Consider the following 9,027-nt stretch of genomic DNA (forward strand, 5'->3'; position numbering starts at 1 on the left):
TGAGGCTGCCCACATTGACTCCCATCGTGGTACTCCAAGGAGATGATGGCCAAGGGGGACAGGGACATAACAATTTGTCAAGGGAGTTATAGATGGTGACAGTCATCTTGTACAGCTGAAAAACTAAAAATAACTCAGGGCAATTTTAAGACTGGAAGTAGAGACCTCTTGTGAAAGATGAGGAGTTCACCAAAGAAATCATACCGGGAAAACCCTTAGATGAGTGTCAAACACGTGTCACCATGGGAGTGACGGATTGTAACAGGAGGGAGTCCGGAGAAGAATTATTATACGGGAACCCAGAAAAGAACCTGAGACTAGCTAACTTGGTTACACCATCGGTCCCTACACCTTCAGCCCACCAGTTTGAACGACTGTCGAATGGAATTCCCTTTTCTGTTCATTCTCAGATTGTAGTCATCTCTGAGATTGGCTCTTTATACAATTTCAGGGGCTGCTAACCCTCATCACCTGTACCATAGGTAACTGAGAAAGGGGGGAAAGCTCACAGCAGCGGGTTGGTGAATGGGAAGTATTTTTGAGGTATAACCACCTGGGTTTTCTAAGAACAAAAAATAGAAAGCTAAGGGCAAATGAAATATGGCTAATTAAAAGGAACAAGAACGTTCTTGGAGGGGAACGTGTCAAGCTAAAATTATCGTTCCTTACGATGAAGGCTCTTAATGTTGTGAATAGAGTATTACGACAGCCCACCCACTAAGAGAAGTCATAAAGAATCTGTTGTCACAATATTATTTTGGTTCCAACTGATTCCGGAATATAGCTTGTTAGTTATTTCCTTAAAAGTCTAGAAACGTAATTTAGGACAACAATCTTGCTAGGTGGAAAACCTACAGAAGCTTCTTCCTCAGGAGAGGGTGCAGACAGAATGTCCTCGTAGGTTCAGAAAATCCTGTGTAAATGATGCATATTAAGTCCATAACGGTTATTAAAGCAAAGCAAGACTCCTTGTGAGAATGAAAACCTTTAGAGGTAGCCTCTGGGAGGATCATCATTCCTGTGTGACCACTTGCCTTGTTCTATTACATCTGTCCCTTTTTCTTTCCTAACGTTTTATCAGAGGTACCTTACAGTTTAATCTCATACTTCTTTTACCAATGCTACTATGGACAGTGGCTTCTTCTAGAAAAGGAAAGTATCAAAATAACCACAGTCGGCATTTTCACATTTTTCCTTTTCCTTTTTTTGACTTTTCTCCACAAATCCCTTGTTTTCTCCAGATCACCTTTAAGAGAGGCTGAACTGAGATTTGAAAACGGTGGAAAGTCTGTGGGAAAATGGGAAGCAAAAAAGAAAAAAATAAAATCATGCCAATGAAAATCCCAGTGACAACTCTTTGAGTATAAGACAAAGATTCAGTAAGAGTCCACTGCTCCCTGAGAAGGCTTAGAAACATCTTTCAGCAATAGAAAGCTTATTACCTACCCTTGTGAGTTAACTCCTTTTAAGGGAGTTTTATTTTAAATACGTATTATTTCAAAGTTCTATTTTCTCTACCCTATTTCAGAAACGTTAAGACTATTTAAAATTATATGAGAACTCTGTTTGCTAAAAGTCCTGCTTCCTTGGCATGAACTAGAGAGAAATATTTAATAATAATTATGCTGGAAGCATTGTGCCTTCTTTCTCATCAAGCATCTAAAATGTGATGTTCTAATAATAGAGCTGGAGTTTATTTTAACTCAGGCAAAGGGAAACAAAGGCAAAATGCATGTACCAAATTAGAAGGCCATTGGCATTGAACATTCCCTCATGTGTATAACAACAAGAAGACATTTTCATGGCACAATCTAATGATATTTATAACTGGACTACATCTGCCCCTGATGGGAAATGACTGAAAATAACAAATTCAGCTATTTATATCGTTTACTACTGTAAAATAGATAGACTGTTTTAAGGATTTGTACGTGAATTTTAATTTGCAGCAGAAATCATTTATAAACCAAATAAGTAACAGGTTCTAAATCTAAAGACGTGAGTCAGAATACATAACTGGCATTTGGTAGTTATGCAGGTGGCGTGTAAACTGTAAAGGAAAGTCGGTCAACTGGGGGTGATGACATTCTAAAGTTAGCCTGCCACATTCCAGTTAAATGTCCACATTGCAAAAAACATGTCAACATCGCTGAGCCCAAGGCTGGCTGACAGTGCCCTGGAATGTCTCTCCTTTTTCTGTTTGGGTCTTATCTGGTAAAAATGAACTCTAAGGTCACCATATACATCATTCTGTATTGTCTTTTTTTGTGACCACAACCCCAGAGACACGTGCTAATTCCAGGAGCAGCCTCCCCTTGTAATAGTATCTTAACCAGCAGCATACTCTGCCTATTCACATGGATACTACAGAGTGCACAGTGGTTAAACGCCACCATTTTTGCATTTAGATTGCTTGGTGAATGTACCATCTGGGGATACATCTGGATTCTCTCACAACCAGCCCTCCACATCTCCCATTGAGTCCTTACCTTTGAAAAGATGTTCGGTGCATCCCCCCACTTAGCAAGCTTCTCTTTGTAGACAAGGGTTCTAGAATGAACCACATGGAATTCTATGGGTCTGTGGAATGGGCAATCTATAGCCTCAAAGCCACAGGTGCCCTCCAGATCACCAAATGCAGCTCTTGCCCTAATCCAAACTTCACAGAACAAATCCTTTTAATGAAATTTGGATTCAGCTGTTCAGCTGTACTCAAGGATCCAGAAAGCCGTGTATGGCCCTAAGGCTGTAGGTTCCCCACCCCTCATCCCATTTACGTGTGATTTTGGGGATTTCATCATTAAGACCCCAGACAACCTAACTGAAAAATGCTTAGATAGTTAGATAGTTCAGTTGGGTCAAGGGTAGGAGTTATGTAAGCACTTCCCCAAAAAGCAGTCATTTATTTGAGTGTACCCATAACAGTGTTAGCGCTCTCTAGTTAAAAGGTACAAATGAAAAAAAAAAAAAGGTAAATATTTTGAGTGCCAGATTGGGGGAAGTGGAAAGATAGTGAGGGTAGAACAAAGCGTGCTCATACTCCATGATGGACAGGTTGTTTCATAAATATTTTGGATGACAGTCTAGCCACCTATGTATCGAAAGCTTTTAAAAGGCTACACCACTTAAAATCTGCTTCCAGAATTTAGCCTAAGGAATTAGTAATTGAACATGTGCACAGATACATATGTACAAGGATGCTCATTGCAACAGTGTTTATAAAAGCAGAAAATTGGAAACAACTTCTGTGTTCATTAGCGGAAGAACTATTTAACTAAATTATGTTGCAGCTATTAAACATGATGCAGACAGAGCTTTATATAAAGCTAGACAAGTGTCTATGATAGATGTTTATAAAACAGTATATACAGTGTGGTATCATTTTGGTCAGTGTATGTCTGGCCCTGGTCCGTGGCCTGTTAGGAATTGGGCTGCACAGCAGCAGATGAGTGGCAGAGGGAGCAAAGCTTCATCTTTCCTTAAAGCCGCTCCCCACAGCATCACTGCCGGAGCTCTGCCTCCTGTCAGATCTCCTACCCATGCAGCCTCCTCAGACTCCCATACCCCCAAGTCCATGGAAAAATTTTCTTCCATGAAACCTGGGGCCCAGAAGGTTGGGGGCCGCTAAAGTTCATGGGTGTGCTCACATGCATGAATGTACATGTGAGCCCGAAAGGGTAGATTTCAACATTTCAGCAGACTTAGCTCAACGCTGGGAGATGGGGATCACATATGATTTTTATTGTTTCCTTTATACTTTTCTGTATTTTCAGAATTGTTTTATAACGAGTACGTATTCACTTTTACCAGCATGGAAAGAAAGCTCTTTTTGTTCTAAGAAGAAAGTAAACTTTAGTTCCTGCTATGTGCAAAGGCTCAGCAGAGAACTCAAGGTGAGCCAGTGGCCTTTAGAAGTTGCAGTGTGGTTAATAGAGCAGGGAAGGAGATGATGTGATTTGTGCAGAAATCATTCTGGGTTACTCCTGAGTACATTTTGATCATCATAGAGCAGCGGTTCTCAATCTTTGGGGGGTCGAACAACCCTTTCCCTTTCACAGGGGTTGCCTAAAACCATGGGAAAACACGTATTTCTGATGGTCTTAGGAACCGAGACACCACTTCTCACGTGTGGGGGTCATCACAATATGAGGAACTGTATTAAAGGGTCGCAGCATTAGGAAGGTTGAGAACCACGGTCACAGAGTCACCACCAAAGATGGTCTTGGAACATCCTGACACACTTGACTCTAAAACAGACTCAGTCCTCACTTCAGAATATACCCTAGTCCTTGAATGGGCTCTTTTTCTGCACATTCCTGAATGTCCGGTCGACCCAAAACACGCTGACGCTGACTTCCTGTGTGGCACCCCTGGGTGTTCTTATCCCCACTGTTAATATGTCACTTCCTCCCCCTCCCAGTGCTAGGCTTCCTACCTTTAGCTTTCAGCCTTCCACACCTGTGGTTCTTGGCTGTAGTCTTGGCAATTTTCTCAGCACTTTGTAATTTTATTTTGACCTAAATAAAAGGAATAAAATTTGACCTGGTCTCTTTCTGTCACTTCTGTCTCTCTTCTACACAATTGTGTAAGGGAGGTGGGACATTCCACTTACTATTTAAGCCTCGAATCCGATGCCTGAGCTCTGCTACAGTTAGGAAGAACACTTACATCATTCATAACTACATAGCATGTAAATAAAACGTCATTATGTCTCAGGTTTGTGAGATCCACATATTGGCACAAAGTCTTTTGTTTCCCTAGAACTTGCTGTATTCATGAATTCAGGATTTACTGAAAAGTAGAAGATCTTGCATTTTCATTTTAGTTCTCTATTATGGTGAAACCTTGTGCTCCCCCCGCCCCAACTTATTCTTCCTGGGATTAATTACTTTGTCTCACTAGTCTAAAGAGTGCCACATACTTCATCCATGTTTACATATCAGTTGTACTTCAAATTATGTGAGTATTTTGATATTGTTTCTTTTCTTTCTTTCTTTCTTTTATTTATTTATTTGAGATAGAGTCTCACTCTGTGTCCAAGCTAAGAGTGCCCTGGAATCAGAGCTCACAGCAACCTCAAAGCCTCAGCCTCCCAAGTAGCTGGGTCTACAGGCGTGGGCTAACATGCCCACTCATTTTTCTATTTTTAGTAGAGACGGGGTCTCCCTCTCTCTCAGGCTGGTCTCAAACTCCTGAGCTCAAGCACTCCACGGACCTGCCGAGTGCTAGGATTACAGCTGTGAGCCCCCAAACCCAACCAATACTGTTTACTTTTCATACATAATCCCTCAGTTGTTAGATAATAAATATATCTTGCATTCTACTCTCCACCCTCATAATAAATGACATCCAGATCAGGGCAAGAAGAGTCTATCTGAAAATTCAAATACAATCACACAGTATCATTTGCTGTGCAAGGCAAGTTTCAAACATCCTTACACGTACTCAAGAGTTTGAGCAAAGATAAATCAGACTGCTTTTTATCTAGATGGTGGACAAATAGTTTAGATTCAGTATTTTTAAAAGGAGAGCTGATTCCTCTGTAAGTGAAATGATACTTGGTTACAGTCAGCGTTGTTTGAGGACCTGGTAGTGGACACTTGGGTGGTGTGAGATTGGAAACATAAACAGCAAGTTATTTTATATACTCACAAAGTTCTGGTGGCAGGGGTCCCGGGAGAGTGCGTGTCAGCAGGGTGGGCTGCTCAACTACTGCCAACCCGAGTGTCACACAGGGAAAGACCCTGGCAGCCATTTCTTCAGGCCTCATTCTGCCCACCTCCTTCTTTCTCTGCCTAGAAAACAGACCTCAGCATCATGTTATCTCCTCTTCATGTGAATGGAACATCATATTCAAAGAAATATAGTTTCTACTATATTTCAATTGGAGATTGCTCATGAGAAATTTTTAAACCAAGTATTACTGAAAAATGCTCATTCTGGAATAATTTTTCTGTCCACTAAGCATTCTTTCTCAATTACTTTCATATGGTTCTGGAATTCTCTACTGACCCCAGGGACTGGATCCGTATATACTTTTCTTACTAATAGCAAAAACAATGAGTTTTTCATGTTCTCAGACTCCACTCCAACTTGAAAACACCGGGTGGTTTAATGTTGCCACTTGCCTTTTTGTCCTGGTTTGGTTGGGCAGGATCCTGCCTCTTTGTGTTCTTTTGTTGATGGAGTTGCCCCATAAGTAAGAGAAGGCAAGAAGCCGGATGGAGAGGAGGGAGGCTGCAGAACCCCTGGGCAGGTCCTCCCTGGCCTCTCTTCTTCAGTCGCTCTCCCCATCAGCCAGTCTCTGACTTCTTGCATCTCTCTTGCTCAGACTGAGCGTGTCTGCCCTTCATCCTGAGTGTGAGATGTCAGAGCTAAACAACCCAACACAGGAAGTCAGGCCACCCATCTGCAGTGTTGTTTTGGTTTATTTTGATAGAATGAGGAGTGAATGTAGGCAGTCCTTTAACTGCTGCAGCCCTTAACTAATAGTGCAGCACCAGGTCAGGTTGCCCTAAGCAAGTAGGAGTGCAAGATTAGTGGGGTCTGGTGTCCTCAGGACCCGAGGGCAACGGGTGTAAACAGATACAAAGTACTGTAGACTCCAAACCATAATTAGAATGTTTTTTGGTATTTTTTCAGGAAGAAAGGGGAGTATTAACAACTAGAGACTCTGTTCACCGTCTTAGCATTGAAGACATTTGCCTAAGACCTTCAGGGTAACAATTAATAAGTTACCCTGATGAGCATAAGAATTCACACACTTCCCAACAGGAAAGTCAGTAACCATGCATAAACTCTAATCTTAAAAGGATTCTACCTGATAAATTGTAAACTTTTAAGATTGAATTTCAGTGTCTTTATTTTAACTTTCATGTTGGTACCATTTGACTTGGTAGAAAAACAAGATAAATGACCAGAAAAACTCAAGATCAAAACTTTGGTAGATACAAAGAGAGGGCATCAAAGTCATGACTTGCATAGTTCATCTCTGGATAATCAGTCGTTTAAAGAAAATCATCAGTATGTATTTCGAAAAATTAATAAAATTTTACATCATCTGGACAAAGCAAAACTTTAAAACAGGAATAATTGTTTTTTTTTAATTTTCTGCCATTTTAATGTCCTGTTGTATGAATTAGACCTGTAGTGGGGCTCACCACTGAAAATTCCAGGCTTTTTGTTTACTTTTTAAATAACAACACATTTTGCTCACAAATCAGCCTTTTTATTTAGACCAGCTCCCTTTGTTACATATTCTTTCCAGGCCAGCGTTTAGTTTCTCCCTTCTCCCCAGTCCCCCAGTAGAATGTCCTGCCAAGAGATGGGAAACCCGGATCTCCCAGCAGTGGAAAATTGGCACCCTTCACTCTGGCGTTGCATTCCAGAAGTACCATGTCAGAGTTTGACCCACTTTTTTCACTCATGCAGCTACTGCCAAGTCAGTGAGGTTTTCCTCCAAACTAAGGGCCACAGTCTTCTGTCACTCAGGAGCGGCATGCGTGCAGACTACCAGCCCACACTGCCGTGCACAGGAAGAGCTCCCAGAGCCACCGACAGATGTGGTTCTCTCTCCAGGCCTCACTCTTTAGAACTTAACGTCAGTGAGCTCCTGCTGGACCCAATCAAAGGCCACAGGATGTGGGCTACAGAGAACAAGTTGTTTCCTGTACACTTTTCAGTCTTCTGCAATAATGACCAGGTTTTCCTGATTACATCCAACCCTACCCCATTCTCCATTTGCTGTTCTGAGAAATATTTTTCACTCCACACATAATTTTCCTCTAGCAACTGGCCTGGTTGTCACCAATAGTATAGTCCTCACCGAAAGAAAGAGAAATTTAAGGGCATAAAGGACTCTGTGGCTGAAATGAAGAAGACAGGGTTTAGCATTTTCATAAACTTTTCCTTACTCTTAAAGTTTATTGGGCTTAAATAACTGGAATTACATATAAAAGCCTTGGATGGGGATGTCAGCTTTGTTTTCTTGGCCCGTTAGTGCCCTGGATAGAAAAAGTCTAAGGCCAGATCACCATTTGTGGTTAGAACCCTTGGTTAGATCCCCTGGGCTGAAGGTGCATTGAGAAGGATCACTACCTGCAGCTGGGATAACCCAGTACATACTAATAATAAATCTTCACACGCTCCAGGGTGGAAAAGAGGAAAGGAATGATAAATACCGGCTTTTTATGTGTAGCAAAAATACGTCTCCTCAAAAGTGTGAAGAAACAGAGAAAGTGGGTAGTATGGTGGTGGTAAAATTAGGTGATTTTTGTGGCAATGGATGTTGAATGCAGAGGAAAATTAATCATATTTCATGGTCTTAACATACAAGTAATTCCACCAAATGACTGAAAATGCAGACTCTCCTTCAATTTTTAATGAAAACATGGAAACTTTAAAAATATTATCAGTTAATGGCTTGGAACCTGTAGCTCAGTGAGTAGAGTGCTGGCCACATACATACACCAAGGCTGGTGGGTTCGAGCCCAGCCCAGGCCTGCTGAACAACAATGACAACTGCAACCAAACCAAAAATAGCCAGGCGTTGTTGCGGGCACCTGTAGTCCCAGCTACTCAGGAGGCTGAGGCAAGAGAATCACTTAGCCTAAGAGTTTGAGGTTGCTGTGAGCTGTGACACTATGGCACTCTACCAAAAGTGACATAGTAAGACTCTATCTCAAAAAAAAATAATATATATGTATATATATATAGAGAGAGAGAGTCAGTTAAAAAGCAATCTGATTCTAACATTAACATCCTGGCAAGCTGTGTAAGAACACAACTCGAGTCTTTCCTCAGTGTAAATCAGATCAGCTCTACTCACATTCATATGGTAACAGGGATTGTTATAAACCACTAAACTGCATCAGGCCTAAGTTCTGACATTATTTCTTTGTTTTGTTTTTAAGCCATCAACTAAAAGCTCATTTATTTTGTTGTTACTGATTCCATTTTTTTCAAACTTATTTGTTAGGGATGAGGGGCATTTGTTCACAGATTTGGGGACAAACAGCAATGACTAGT

The 9,027-nt window shown here is 41.2% G+C and overlaps 1 protein-coding gene across 2 annotated transcripts in view; it reads left to right on the plus strand.

The window, feature by feature from the left end:
* ANO6 (anoctamin 6) overlaps positions 1 to 9,027 on the plus strand; it is a 182,000-nt gene that overhangs the window by 96,220 nt on the left and 76,753 nt on the right. The gene's annotated exons all lie outside the window — the stretch shown is intronic.

Source organism: Otolemur garnettii, unplaced genomic scaffold (assembly GCF_000181295.1).
Source record: "Otolemur garnettii isolate 467f Iridium unplaced genomic scaffold, OtoGar3 scaffold00070, whole genome shotgun sequence".
Taxonomy (NCBI): Eukaryota; Metazoa; Chordata; class Mammalia; order Primates; family Galagidae; genus Otolemur; species Otolemur garnettii.